The following is a 15,656-nucleotide window of genomic DNA, read 5'->3' on the forward strand; positions in this document are numbered from 1 at the left end:
GTTGGCTGGTAAATAATTGACTTCTTCCCGGCGTCGACCTCTTCGGCCTGGCCAATGTGCGACTCGAAGCGTATTGTGAAGTCTATGATAAGTCTTTGCTTGCTACCTGGTTAAAATGCTACCATGACAATACACCTGTTACTCCCATTGGTAGCCAGGCCAGAGAACTCTTCATGCACCTTGAAACCGTGATCTCTCAGCGAGTTGGCGATCATGTGTTTCATACAATGATCCTTATGGGGATCATCCTTCATGTTAATATAAGGAAAAATCTTCATTGGAGTAATCACATAAATGGGAATGTAAATAAAGGGTATTTATGGGTTGGAGTAAAGATGTAAAGGAGAGGGCATATACGTCTCTGGTATGACCCCAACTAGAGTATGGTTCCAGTATACAGGACCCTCACCAGGATTACTTGATTCTAGAACTGGAAAAAATCCAAAGAAAAGCAGCTCGATTTGTTCTGGGTGATTTTCGACAAAAGAGTAGCGTTACAAAAATGTTGCAAAGTTTGGGCTGGGAAGACTTGGGAGAAAAGAAATGAGCTGCTCGACTCACTGGTATGTTCCGAACTGTCAGAGAAGAGATGGCGTGGAATGACATTAGTAGACTAATAAGTTTGTGGGGTGTCTTAAAAGGTAGGAAAGATCACAATATGAAGATAAAGCTGGAATTCAAGAGGACAAATTGGGGCAAATATTCGTTTATAGGAAGAGGAGTTAGAGATTGGAATAACTTACCGAGGGTCAATTTCAATAAATTTTGAAATTCTTTGCAGCTATTCAAGGAAAGGCTAGGTAAACAACAGATAGGGAATCTGTCACCTGCCCTAGATGCAGATCAGTAGTGAATGATTCATTGATTAATGTGCCATATCGAATGATGGCAGGAATACCTCCCCGTGAGTGTAGGCACTCAGGATATGTGCAACAGTTTCGTGCTCTCTGTGGCAATGCCAAGATATTTAAACAAATTTTAATATGGTAAAGAATGAATGTATCCAAATACAGTTTGTATTATAAAAAATGATTACTCTCCGCCCAATTTCAGATGATCCGAAACTGAGAATAAAGTTTTGTGACGTTTACTTTCGGAACTTAGATGGCTGAGTTGTGAAAGGTTCCCACATTAAAATATCCAATTGATTTCATCTTCATTGTGACTGCAAAGAAAATAAAATAATCAAGACGCCACTTTTTATAAACCAGAGACTGTACTTGTCATGGTGGGTGTTAGATAATCCAGCAGCAGCCCTCCCAGTTTGTGGGTAAAAGAATCATAATGAACTGTGGCAGAATTTAATCAAAAACCAGTCTCATATCTGCTTCCTCTTGTTGGTGAAATTGGTTCATTCAAGTTGATCAATTTAAATGGTAATCTGGCAAAATTAATAATGAATGGCTTAGTTTTGAACCTGACACCCACGTCGAGTGCTTTCGCTGAAATTACTGGTGGGTGGGGCTCTGTTTTATTTAATCACGGTAACTACCCTTCATATCTACATATATTAAAATCTCCTTATATAGATATTGGTTACGGAGGACTTGCATATGTTACAAAACGAGATGGGACACCTACGATGTTATATTAAATACACCTACTTGGAAGACAGTCATTGATTCTTGACTGTAAATGGCGTGGGCTGAATTAGGATCCTTCAAATGATTCACTTAATATTTAGTGTCCGCATGTTAATGGAGAAATATTAGGAAATACTCAATGATCTGTTTGTGGTTTTGCTTGGTATTGAGAAGACAAATGACTGTATTGCAATAGAGAAGGTGTGGCAATGGCTGAAACAAAATGGAATGTGCCAGAGGGACTGGTGGGGAATGTTCAGATGCTGGATGTGCACTATACCAGCGTTGTCCTATTAGGTGTTGGACATTCAACCTGGTTCAAGCTAAAGGTGGAGTCCAGCAAGGCAGTGCACTATCCCATCATTGTTGACAATGATGCTTTCACGAACCGTACTTGTATACATGGTATGGGCTTTTGTGCTTGTGTCTTGTCAAGAAAACTAGGTGAAAACCTTTACGTTTCGCAAAGAACTTTGCTCCGCGGCTTCAGAAGAAAATCTAGACTGTTCACTATAAAGTCTTCTGCAATAACGAAGGTTTGAATTTAAGAATAACTTACCGTTGGAGCCATAGTAGTACGTCCGTTTATCACCAGGTGGCTCGCTCTTAAAAATATTCCAAAGACACTGATTTCACAGATATGTCAATATTGTGCCCCTTAAGATCAAACTGGACAGAAATGGAATAAATTGAATGTCAAAATCTCCTCGCACATACCTCACAAAGTTCTCATGGTCAAAAGTTTGCCCCTCACCTAAAATTTTTTTTTCAGATTTTGTTATCTAAGAGCCAATTAAATACAAAATATATTATTTTCATGTGTAATTTTTCCTTGTATTTTTAGAGTCTCTGGATGTGAATCACTGATGGTGAAGGACAAGGAAAAACAAAGTGCATCGATGTTTTAGAAACGTGATGTTGGCGGAGGATGTTATAAATACTTTGGAAGGGGAAAATATCTAAGACCTCACTAATCGAAAAGTTTGGTGTGCTGTATCGACGTTCATCTCTCGTTAGACAGAGAACCATGCAATTATTTGGACATCTTGTAAGAAGAGAAAACTGGTTGTTCAAGGAATATTAAGTGGGATCAGGCCGAGTTCCCAGAAGATGGATATGCCAGTGCCTTGTTTCATAAAACTTGACACGTGCGACAAATTCGACAATTATGTCAGATTTCTCAAATTGCTCAGTATGTCATGACCAAATTTTTGTTTCGTAAACGTTACGTGAGAGACAAAATATTGTAACTTGTCAAACTTCGAGAACTCGTTTCATAATCGCGATAATTTTATGTCAGCTCTTAAATCTACCGCCTTGAAGATGGATATCGATCACTGAATGCTATACACAAACGATCGACTGTTATTACGAAGAGGTAAAATCCAAGACTGAAATTTAACCTACATTTCATTCCTAATCACTCAGACAGCAGAATGGCAAGGAATGTTGATAAGATTACGATGTTAAACAGCCAATATAGAGAAAAAATTGTTTGTTCTTGAAATTTGAACGAATAACTCCTTTGTGTTTGTGACTGCAAACATTGTCCTATCGAATTTATATTGTATTCAGCTTATGTCTTGCTAAATTGAAATTTATCTTTGACTATAAATAGATTAATCCCCTACCTAAAGACTCAATATGGTCTCGTTTCAATAACTTCGTTACACTCACGACTGCTACTACTGCTATTACTTTAGTTCATTATCCACAGGAGATTTCAAATTAAGAAGCATTCACGAAAATAAACATCCAAGCTACACACCATTTTAGGCTACATATGAAGGATTATCTGTCACTTCCAGACTGATAATTCTAAAACTTTGTAAGCGTTCAAAAACTAATTACGTTTATCTGTTCAGTACGTAACCACAGTCTGACAAATGTGTCATTTGTTTACCTGTAAAACTGTCGTGAATGTTTACAAAACTGTCATGAAAATTCTCTAAATTTGTAAGATTTTATGAAAGGTGAAATTGTCAATACTGTATGTAAACCTGTATGACAATTTCATCTCACCTGTCACCAGTAAAATTGTAACTTTTATAAAATAGGTTTCATATCAAAGTTCGAGTGACAATCCAGAAAGCAGAATACGAAATGCATACTGTTGGTGGACTCCATTGAACGTATAGTGAACTTGAGATCACCATACTCAGGCACGAGTTATTCGATTGAGAAGAAGACACACGCAGATTGTCTTTGGTGGGTGTAATTCACGTTACACATTGTTGGAACTTCCGTCAAATTCACAGTATATTAATATTCTAAAGAGAGCTAAATCAACCGATTTCAGTAATCCCTACACAATTGGAAAGCGAATGTCTTACAGACTACACTGCTCAAGAACGAAATAAAATGTGTCGGTTTCCTTAACAAAAATACTCGAGGATCAAGTAACATGAAAATGACATCAGAAAGCTTTCATTAGCTCCCATTCAGTGGAGCGTTTCTCTTTCTTTGATTTTCGTTTTAGTCTACTCATCTCTCGTCATATTCCAGCAAGCAAGTCTGAAAGCATAGCTGAGTTGAATTTCCCTAGTATCTTCTTTCAGTCGTTGAAATATCTTGATTCAAAAGCTTTCCATGCTCTCCACTCAAAATGACACAACTGCTTGGAAAGAAGTCAAGATTAGAGTGAATAAAGTGGAACTTCAGTGACATATTACAACCTAACACCTGGGGTGTTCTCAACCATCCACTGACATTTACTGGACACAAATTAATTGCAGAAAATGCGTGGCACCCAAGGTTTATCCTTATTTGTATTACAGTCGAAGTAATGGTAATATTCTGTCTTTATTAATAGAGTCAATTCATGTTTCTGATACGAAACGTCATTTCACTGTCAACATAACAAACATAGCTAAATGATGCATCTTTTTATCAGCATCCTGAAAATTATCAAGGTATATCAAATTATCAAAGCATAACAAAGACACCAAATATACTTACACAATTGCTGAAAAAGATAGGAAAATAGTAGAAGACATCAAGGACGATAAAACATTTTTACGTAACATATAAGTGATTTCGTAAATTAGCTAAAGATCCCTTAACTGCCGAGAGTGTAATATCTAAGTATGTCTCATGCACCCCTGAAAATAATTAGAGGTTTATGCTGAAGGTAGGATGGATAGATCGAATGACGAATGAGGAGATACTGAATCGATTGGTGAGAGGAGATCGATTTGGATAAATTTGACCAGAAGAAGAGGGAGAATTATATGACACATCTTAAAACATCCAGGTCTTGTTCGGTTGGTTTCTGAGGGAAGTGTAGGCTGTAAGAAAGGTAGGAGTTGGTATGAATGTGACAAGCAGATCAGATCCGATGAATGATGTAGTAATTATGTGTAAATAAAGAGTTATCACAGGGTAGTGTGGCATCAAACCAATCTATAGACTGATGACCATTACAACAACAACAACAACAACAACAACAACAACAACAATATAAAGAGGTCAGGAGCTAAATGTGACCACAGAGCTAGTTGCAATTATAGGCTGGTGGAAACGTTTACTTAGTTCATAGAGGCTTGCAGGCTGAATGCTGAAAGGCACAACAGTCCATACGCAACGGTTTTCAATATGGGGGGCGCACCCCCCCCCCTGGGGAGGCGTTGGAGAATTTCAGGCGAGGCGTGGTGACCAATGAAAAACACGCACAAATTTTTTAAACAGTAAAAAGTTGTGAAAGAGAACAAAATTACTACAAAACTTATCATCGTCACCGCTAAATCGTACACGTAGAAAAAGAAAGTTCTGTTCTAGCAAAATCAAATCAAATGATTTAGTTCGAAATGTTAATCGCATTGAGTGTAAAATCCTCCGCAATATATTTACTGTCATTTGTTTTATTCTCTTGTGTTATTATTTGTGTTATTATTTGTGTTATTCATGACTTTCTTTGTAACGTGATTGCTTTATAATTGCTATTTCAAATATGTAATATTATTTATTAAGAACTAATAATTAATAATTACAAAATCATCATAAAACATTTTTGAGATATTAACCCTAACAGAAAGGTAGAACATTTTAAAATCAATAATTCATTAGTTGGGCGTGAAATAAATTACAGATCAAAAGGGGCCGCAGGCGCACAGAGGATGAGAACCACTGGTCAATAGAGAAGATGTATGTATGCCAAAAATACTAAAGCAATTAACAAGTTACTCTACCCGGACAACAGTTCTGCTATGAGATTTGCATATATGTTAGGGTCCCAACCTAATAAAACCCCTACAATTTATGTTACTCTTACTACACTAAGGAAGAACGGGTAGACAACAGTTCCTACCAGGTAAGTTGGTTTGCATTCTGACCAATTACTGCCTACACATCCGGGTTCTAATTATTATTTATAGATTAAACTTCGATCACTGTTTGATGAGATTATGTCTAAGAAAGGAAATATTTTATGAAGGATAGTGTTCACACTGTATTAACTCTGCGTGATAGTCCCGTGGATCCATCAAGCTTGCTCTGCTCTTCAAGTAGAAGCTTTCTTCATCAAGTTCCTCCTGCCAACATCGCACTTCACTTAACACAGACATATTCAGTCCCCTCTTCACAGCGCTGCGAATATTACATCAAGGTATATAGACATTGTTTACCTTCAGACTCTATAACACAGGGAATCTCAGTAGAAGACGTATGAAAAATGTCTCATATGCTTCCTTCATAACACTTACTACACTGTAGCACAATTCTGTGTGGAGGAGACGGAAGGTAATGAACCCAAATTCACAACACTACTTATTATTCTGACGTCTCATATAGTATGGGTCAAAATTTTAAGAATGAATTAGAATTCCGTGAAGTGCCACCTAAAACCTGAACTCAGTTTTCTCTGACCACTTGCAAATAATTTCTTATGCGTAGACTCCGAATTTGTAGGCAGTAATATGTAAGAAGTTATTAGCAAGTGTCGACTAGACGTTTTTCTTTTATGTATCAAGAGTAACATAAATATTAGGGGTTCTGATGGGCCGTACACTAAAGATTATGCAAGACTCATTACGTAACTGTTGTGTACGGTTGACTATAATTGTTATCCGCTTTATCTTTTACCCTCAAATACTTTCCTAGTCATAATGTCCCCCAGCTTGTAATTATTTCAGTCAGTCTGTTCCATACTGGGAGATGTATTATGAAGCACTTATTTACATACCTACAAGAAATTTGTACAGGTTCGAAATGCAAAATATATTGTATACAATGACATACAAAAGACACAGGTACGTTTTTTTTCGTCGGAATTTCTGGAGGGCGTGATACCTTTCGAAGCATAGTCCTGGTTGCTTCTCACAGGTTTTTGCAGGAGTGAATCGTTTCTCGTCTCTTAAACTCAAATTTCCTATTGTTGCAAATCTTGCAGTCCTACTGTGAATTTCTTCCATGAACACCATATAGACCGCTTCTGAAGTGGAGTGTTCGCCTGAATGTTTAGTTTCGCGTATTCGTTAGTATCATTCGTAATGGAGGTTAGTAGCTGGTCCGTAAAAAATAATTACCTGTACTTTAATTCTGTAACAAGTTTATTGCCATGGCTTACAGTTCCACTTACTGACCTAAAAGGGAACTTAGGCAGGCCTACATCATCTATAGTCCACGATCTCCAAGCTGAATTAGCCCTTTCGCTTTCAAGCTCTCAGCTGATGGATGTGTGAAAACTGTCCGCCATGTATATCCCACTATACATATATTATTTTTAAATTCCATGGAAGGCACGCCGATACAGATATCAACATAAAAGCTTGTAAACTTATAGAGTATATGTCACTTATTGTCACTGCATGTAAGTCATGTCCCTAAACCAGGAAGGTTCAATTTAAAAGATAACGAATTCGTAAACAAAGTTACAAGTTTCAGATTTTGATAGTTTTGAAGCAATTTTTAAAAAACGGTGTTCAATGCACAAATTTTTGATTGGTGTTAGTAGAAAGATCATATTATTGTGTACTGTAATAGTAAATATCAAGATTCTATGTGCATTAGATCCAAGGATAGATTAAATTCTGTAAAGTGATGTATCAATGAAAAAGTTGTCTAAAATACACATTTCTTACTGGAGGTAGTAGATTATCATCGTTATCTACACTTTCTGACAAAGAAACTTTATCACTTGAATAATTGTCTAGATATTCATTGATATTGTCAGCTAAATGAACAGAGGACTGAGGAATTGAAGTATCTCGACGAATGGCTTGAACCCAACTGATCAGAAGGAGCAGCATTATCCATGAGAGTTAACAAGTTGGAACTGACCTATCGACTGACAAAGAACACTTATAACAAGAAATGAATGTCACACAACCTAAAACTGAAGGACTACATGCCAGTCATATAACCAGAAGCTCTGTGAGCCATTGAGTGTCTTTCATTGGACCGAAGAGGTCTGATGGAGAAAGTGGAAGTCAGGGAGACATTAAATCCGGTAAAGCAAGATGAAGAATTGCGTAGAAGGCACAATTCAGAGCTCTACCAACTTATAGAAAGGCTCGCTGATTCTCCTAGGAAAACGAGAGTAGCTATCTCTGGCCATATAGTAAGACTGCCTCCCAAAAGACTGACCAATCGCCTGTTCATATTCTGGCATAACAAGAAGATACGTACCACTTGGCTGAATGAAACTAAGAAGGACGTTGAAGAATATCAGATCTTCAAGATAGACGGTCTGTACGACAAAACCTGAAAGAAATCCATGGATTCCAGAATAAACTACGGAAGAAAAGTACCCCCTGGAAAGATGAGAGAATGGAGTTCCACCGACAGAAAATGTGAGAATATGGATCAAAGATCAAACTCCAACAGTTGAGCATACGTGGTGCAAAGTGGGCCCATTTGAATCGAGAAAGAAGAAGAAGAAGAAGAAGAAGGAACCTGTAAAATACTGCAAAATCCGAACAGAAACAGTCGGATATTATGAGCTTTCACAATACACTTTATTTGCAGTACCTCAAGTTAATTAGCCCTACATAAGTACTTAATACGAAGTATATTTTAACAACAACAATAGGAAATCTCCTACTGTACTCAGAGGCATAATAATTCTTTTCACGTAACTTTGAACTCATATGAATATTTCATAAGCTTGTGACGGGAAAGATTTAGTACTTCCCGACAAGAGATCAGTAATTTGATCTACCGAAACTTCATACCCCTCTGCGTGTCAGTGGTAGAGTAGAGTGTCGGCTTACTGAATCCAAGATTGTGGGTTCAAACCGGACAGAAGATTTGAGCCATTACGTGTCAATATACTGTAGTATCTCTGATTGCACATTCAATATTAACTTAATAATATTAATTTATAAACTCAATCGCAAGTTCACCAAAGACAACTCCGCTTTATCTACCATCTGGTGGAACAAGTTAGAACATTAAATTGTCGTTCAGGGGGCCTACGTGGCTTCAGAATGTTCAAGGGAGCCGGGAGCTCACATGTTTATGAAAAGTCATATTTTGTTATGTATATTTTCTTTTGCATGCGTTGGTGGTTTTTAATACGATAATTTTTGGTAGTATTAAGTGATTTGTAAGCGCTATATCAATCCATATTTCGGTCAAATTTGAGCCTTTTTTTGTAAAAGCGACATATTTTAGTCACGTTTGGTTGGTTTGTCAGCAGTTATAGGTGTGAACATACAGTATTAAGTAAAGAAACGAGGAAACTTCTATCACTTAGTAATTTGTTCCCACATAAATAGGCATCAGTTAATATTTTAATCGAAACAGGCTTTCAACGTATTAGGTCGTGTTACGTACATGTAGTACGTGTTGAAGAGATGTTAAGTCCGGCTGGCCATTTTTGTTCTGTACTTAACATCTCTTCAACACGTACTACATGTACGTAACACGACTTAATACGCTGAAAGTCTGTTTCGATTAAAATGCGGTCGTGAAAATTCAATATTCATTGACATGCCCCACAACGGGCGACTTAAACGCACTCTACAGTGTGGTAGCAGCAGTGCCAGACCTGTAGCTCAGATCCTTTCAAACAGAACAAAGATGGCCTAGGCCACCATAGCTCAATTGGTAGAGCAACCGACGCGAAATCGGGAGGTTGTGGGTTCGGATCCCACTGGTGTCCGGCTGGCCATTTTTGTTCTGTACATAACATCTCTTCAACACGTACTACATGTACGTAATACGACCTAATATGTTGAAAGTCTGTTTCGATTAAAATGCGGTCGTGAAAATTCAATATTCATTTAATATTTTATGTTTCATAACACGATGGTGAAGGTAATACATTTATCAGAGGAGATTTAATGGTTTTTCTCCAATTAAAAATTTACCAATTTTACCTATTCCTACATTAAAATTTTGAATATAAAATCGATTTAACACTTTTTGATTCCTCCTTTTCCACAGTGTCCAGCACTGTTTCAATATACACTGACTGACAGAGCAAATGCAACACCAAGAAGGAGTGGTCAGAACTTTATGCAAATTGCAGGGTAGACTGACGTCACTGAGGTATGCTCATGATGTGAAATGCGCCGCTGTGCTGCGCACGTAGCGAACGATAAATGAGACACGGCGTTGGCGAATGGCCCACTTCGTACCGTGATTTCTCAGCCGACAGTCATTGTAGAACGTGTTGTCGTGTGCCACAAGACACGTGTATAGCTAAGAATGCCAGGCCGCCGTCAACGGAGGCATTTCCAGCAGACAGACGACTTTACGAGGGGTATGGTGATCGGGCTGAGAAGGGCATGTTGGTCGCTTCGTCAAATCGCAGCCGATACCCATAGGGATGTGTCCACGGTGCAGCGCCTGTGGCGAAGATGGTTGGCGCAGGGACATGTGGCACGTGCGAGGGGTCCAGGCGCAGCCCGAGTGACGTCAGCACGCGAGGATCGGCGCATCCGCCGCCAAGCGGTGGCAGCCCCGCACGCCACGTCAACCGCCATTCTTCAGCATGTGCAAGACACCCTGGCTGTTCCAATATCGACCAGAACAATTTCCCGTCGATTGGTTGAAGGAGGCCTGCACTCCCGGCGGCCGCTCAGAAGACTACCATTGACTCCACAGCATAGACGTGCACGCCTGGCATGGTGCCGGGCTAGAGCGACTTGGATGAGGGAATGGCGGAACGTCGTGTTCTCCGATGAGTCACGCTTCTGTTCTGTCAGTGATAGTCACCGCAGACGAGTGTGGCGTCGGCGTGGAGAAAGGTCAAATCCGGCAGTAACTGTGGAGCGCCCTACCGCTAGACAACGCGGCATCATGGTTTGGGGCGTTATTGCGTATGATTCCACGTCACCTCTAGTGCGTATTCAAGGCACGTTAAATGCCCACCGCTACGTGCAGCATGTGCTGCGGCCAGTGGCACTCCCGTACCTTCAGGGGCTGCCCAATGCTCTGTTTCAGCAGGATAATGCCCGCCCACACACTGCTCGCATCTCCCAACAGGCTCTACGAGGTGTACAGATGCTTCCGTGGCCAGCGTACTCTCCGGATCTCTCACCAATCGAACACGTGTGGGATCTCATTGGACGCCGTTTAAACTCTGCCCCAGCCTCGTACGGACGACCAACTGTGGCAAATGGTTGACAGAGAATGGAGAACCATCCCTCAGGACACTATCCGCACTCTTATTGACTCTGTACCTCGACGTGTTTCTGCGTGCATCGCCGCTCGCGGTGGTCCTACATCCTACTGAGTCGATGCCGTGCGCATTGTGTAACCTGCATATCGGTTTGAAATAAACATCAATTATTCTTCCGTGCCGACTCTGTTTTCTCCCCAACTTTCATCCCTTTCGAACCACTCCTCCATGGTGTTGCATTTGCTCTGTCAGTCAGTGTATTTCAACTATTTTTAAAATATTACTTAGTTTACTTAGGTAAATTATTTTAACATTATTATTACTGAACGCAGTCTCCGATAACAGTAGCAGAGCCATCAACACGGGCTGTATTTAAATGTGTACACTTAGAAACCTAATATGAAAGTAATAATACAAAATAATTATGCAATTTATAATGGTAAATTTGGTAGTTGTAATTGTATTTAACATCTGATTTATTATTATTAATATTATTATTATTATTATTATTATTATTATTAGGGGATGCCTGGCCGACGTGGCAAAGGCGTGCTCGGTTCGCCCGGAAGGACGTGGGTTTGAATCCCCGTCAGGAAGTCGTAAAATTTAAGAAACGAGATTTGCACTTCCGGAGGTGCATATGGCCCTGAGGTCCACTCAGCCCACACCAGAAATGAGTACCAGGTTAATTCCTGGGGGGCAAAGGCGGCCGGGCATAGAGCTAACCAGTCTACCCCATCACGTGCCGAGGTTAACAATGGTGGAAGCCTTTATCTTCCACTCCTCCAAGGGCCTTCATGGCCTGTACGGAGGTGACTTTGCTTTTGCTTTGCTTTGCTTTGCTATTATTATTATTATTATTATTATTATTATTATTATTATCCCTCAACTGGCGACGTGGTGTCTGACAGACTCCTTGTAGAAGATACATGTACACCCCTAAGCACACAATCGGAAGTGAGACTTTTGGTTTGCAGTACCTTTGTATATCTCTGTCAACAAACGTTTCATCATTAGAGTTTCGCCCTCAGTATTATCGTTCTCTCCTCAGAGTGTAGACAAGTTTCCAAGTGGCTTCGTAGACACCACGTCACCAGTTGTGTAACAGTTTAATGTGTGGATTCTTAAGTTGTACGAAGTGAACACACAGCTTTAATTTTTGTTCGTAATTCAACAATGGCAGACCGTGCTGGTCCATCTCGACCTATAAGGCCTGAAGGTCCTGGGTTCGAAGATCAGGTAGCACAGTGGTTAGATACAGAATTTAGTGATTTTGAAAATGGTGTGGACAGTGACTTTGCTATTGAAAGTGATCATTGTACTGACTCGGAAGAAGAAGGCACAGGTAGTGAAGGTGAAGATCAAGAATGCACAGAACAGCATTATTCCTATGGTAAAAAAACCGTTATAAATGGTCCGCTAAAGAACCTACTAGAAATGTACGCACCCCAAGTCACAATATAATTCAGTTACCTGCGTTACATGCTCAAGCAAGAATTGGCAATCAAATAGAACCTAAAACTGCCTGGAATTTTATATTTTCCAGGGAGATGGTGCAACTTATAGTTCAATAGACTAATGTCAAAATGCGGAATATGAGACAGAAATACAAACGCATGGATCGTTCCGAAATTGACAACACTGATGACATGGAATTTGAAGCTCTTTTAGTATTACTTCTCTACACTGCTTCTTTCAAATCAAACAATGAAGATATTTCTGCAATGTAAACCAGTTATCAAAAGTAATATTTCTGTTCGTTTACGAAGTTTCACAAGATATGTATGACATGTATATTGATCACTTCTTAATTTGAACACGTAGGCCACTTTTGCTCCAAAGGGTTCGGAAAAAGAGACCCTATATGTATTTTCTTGAGATTAGTGAAAACATGCGAACAAATATAATATGTGATTCGGGTGTGTATTGGACGAAAAAGAAATCAAATAAGACAAATTACAAATATTTATAATATTTTTGAATATTTTGAAAGTGCAAAAATTAGTGCATTGCAGGTTTTTGTAGTTTTAGTGAATGTGTGATAAACTGAAGTTTTCTGAAATGATTATGTTTCAGTCTGTGTAGGAAAGTAGTTTTTGAGCCATTCGGATACATATGAGGGACGATGATACAATCTAAGTTGAAACCTAGATTTCTTCTTCATAAAGTGACATAGGGGAAAGTCGGGAGGTATCGGACAGTTTAACTTTTTTGCCATAATTTGTTCATGGAATAGGAAAAAAATCATGTAATGCATTTTATAAGCATCTATATTCTTGTATCAACGTACTCACTAGAATATATTTAATCACAATTAAAAACACGGACAATATTAACAAATTAAGGAGGTCATTACACTTTCGTAGGTTTGAAAAATGGAGGGTGGTATCGGACGGTCAATCTTTTTAACAAAAATTTATTTTTTTCACATTCAAAATAAAACAAATTAACGTTTAGCCATTCTGCAAATATCACACCCATTAGCGTTGAAGATTCTTGATGGACTAAACAAATATTTAGGCACAAGATAATTTAATTTATCAAAAATATGTCCACTTGCTCCTTGTTGAAGCCTACTGCTCGCTGCAAGCTGATAGACTCAACCGTCCTCAAACGGAGGTCTTAATGCCTCTTCATAAAATCATAAAAAGGGTCTTTCCTGCCATCATTTTAGTTTTATTAAACCTATGTTCAGCTCTCAATTCCTCAGCAAATTGATACACAAGTTTTAAAAATTCTGTTTTGATGAGTGGCATGAGCTGACTGTCGGGGCCTTGATATACATGTACAGGTCATTCTCTTCTTCATCTGAGAATGTTCTCTGAAATGTCTCACTGTTCGCCGTACACGCTTTTATTGGAATCTCTTTACCAGCTTCAAGAGCTTTAATTGTATCTTCTAACGTGCTTTTGTGGAACAGAGGAACATTGACTGGCCTCTCTAATACTCATTCTATTGTCCCTGACACTATTCACGTCTAATATTATATTGCTTTCTTCCCATTATCCGCGTATCTTCCCCATGCTTGCCTAAAACAAAAGATAGTACTATCAGTAACGCGGACGGAACTGCAACCTATGTGTCCGATACCGCACGCCAGTTTCGTGTCCGATACCGCACGAATGACTCCCTTAAGAAACAACTGGAATTGAACGAGAACGTTCGAAAAGAAACTGATTCTAAAACCACGATATTACAGAGTAAGGAATACTGCTTCTGCTAATGTACTTAAAGTTCAATGTAACTTATCCTTGTTGCTGCTACTTCTTGGTAAAAATAAATCCGTGCCGGCCGAAAATCACACATAGGACAAAAATACACCACCAGTCATAAACGACCCTGCCTTTCGACTGAATAGGATGTACCCACCCTTCAAACATGCAGGCGGACCTGTGAGTAGCTAAACAGGTTCTGCCACATGCTGCTAACAAAGACATCTGTGAATTGTCCGATACCAGCCGCCGTCCGATACCTCCCGACCTTCCCCTACACTTGGATTCAGAATTTTTTTTAATTTTTGGTGCAATGGAGTTGGTAATAAAATGTGTTAAACCATTCGTCAAGATATGCCTTTTCAATATAAAATGAATAAACCTCGCCTTAATGAAATGTGATTCCATTAAAAATGCACAAATTATAGACGTCTCTCAGACACCATGTCACCAGTTATGTTCTTTGCGGAATACGTCACCAGTTGAGGGTTATTATTATTATTATTATTATTATCATTATTATTATTATTATTATTATTATTATTATTATTATTATTATTATTATTATTATTATTATTATTATTATTATTATTATTATTATGAATTCGTTATGGCCAACTGAGGAGCGTGTTTTAACTTCTTTAGCATCATGTTCCTTGTTTCCTTCCCATAGTCTCTTCATTCGTTGAATGCGTGAAATAATTACGCTATAAAGCGGTGGTAATGATCTTGTAGCTAGCTTGATCTCCACTGTATACGTCTGTAGTTTATGAGCATGTTATAAGAGCCAATGCTAACTTCTGCATGACGTTATTTCCTGCTCAGTACATTATGCTCTCTGATTTGCCATTGACGTACCCTCACCCCACTTCTCATTGCGATCCCGTGACTGTGATTGCGTGCCATCACACTTTACGTGACACCATGCTATGAGATTTGCATAAAGAGTAGGGGGTACGAACTATCAGAACCCCCTAGAAATTATGTCCTATGACTGGCAAGTTGTGAAGAATTGTTTTACGTCAAAACTTTTCGGATTTGAATCAAGTAGCATTAGGTGCAGGCAGTGTTGCCATTACTTGGTGACAAAAAAAATGTAGCTCAAACTGATTGCCAAAGTGTCCATAAATGGCTAAATGTATGTAACAGCTTTGCAAATAGTCGCTGTATGCATAATTGTAAATAATAAGACAGAATAGATCTACACATACACACAAACTTATTTTTTAACTGTAACAGCTGAAAGAGAATAAAAACTTATGATGGTTAAATTTCTTAATTATCCTGAACTCACCT

The 15,656-nt window shown here is 38.8% G+C and overlaps 1 non-coding gene across 1 annotated transcript; it reads left to right on the forward strand.

Annotated features, from left to right (window-relative positions):
* The first annotated feature begins 9,611 nt into the window (after positions 1 to 9,611).
* On the forward strand, positions 9,612 to 9,688 carry TRNAS-CGA (transfer RNA serine (anticodon CGA)). Its single transcript has one exon. It is a non-coding gene; the product is annotated as a tRNA-Ser (tRNA).
* Positions 9,689 to 15,656: the final 5,968 nt, after the last annotated feature.

This window comes from Anabrus simplex, chromosome X, assembly GCF_040414725.1.
Source record: "Anabrus simplex isolate iqAnaSimp1 chromosome X, ASM4041472v1, whole genome shotgun sequence".
Classification (NCBI taxonomy): Eukaryota; Metazoa; Arthropoda; class Insecta; order Orthoptera; family Tettigoniidae; genus Anabrus; species Anabrus simplex.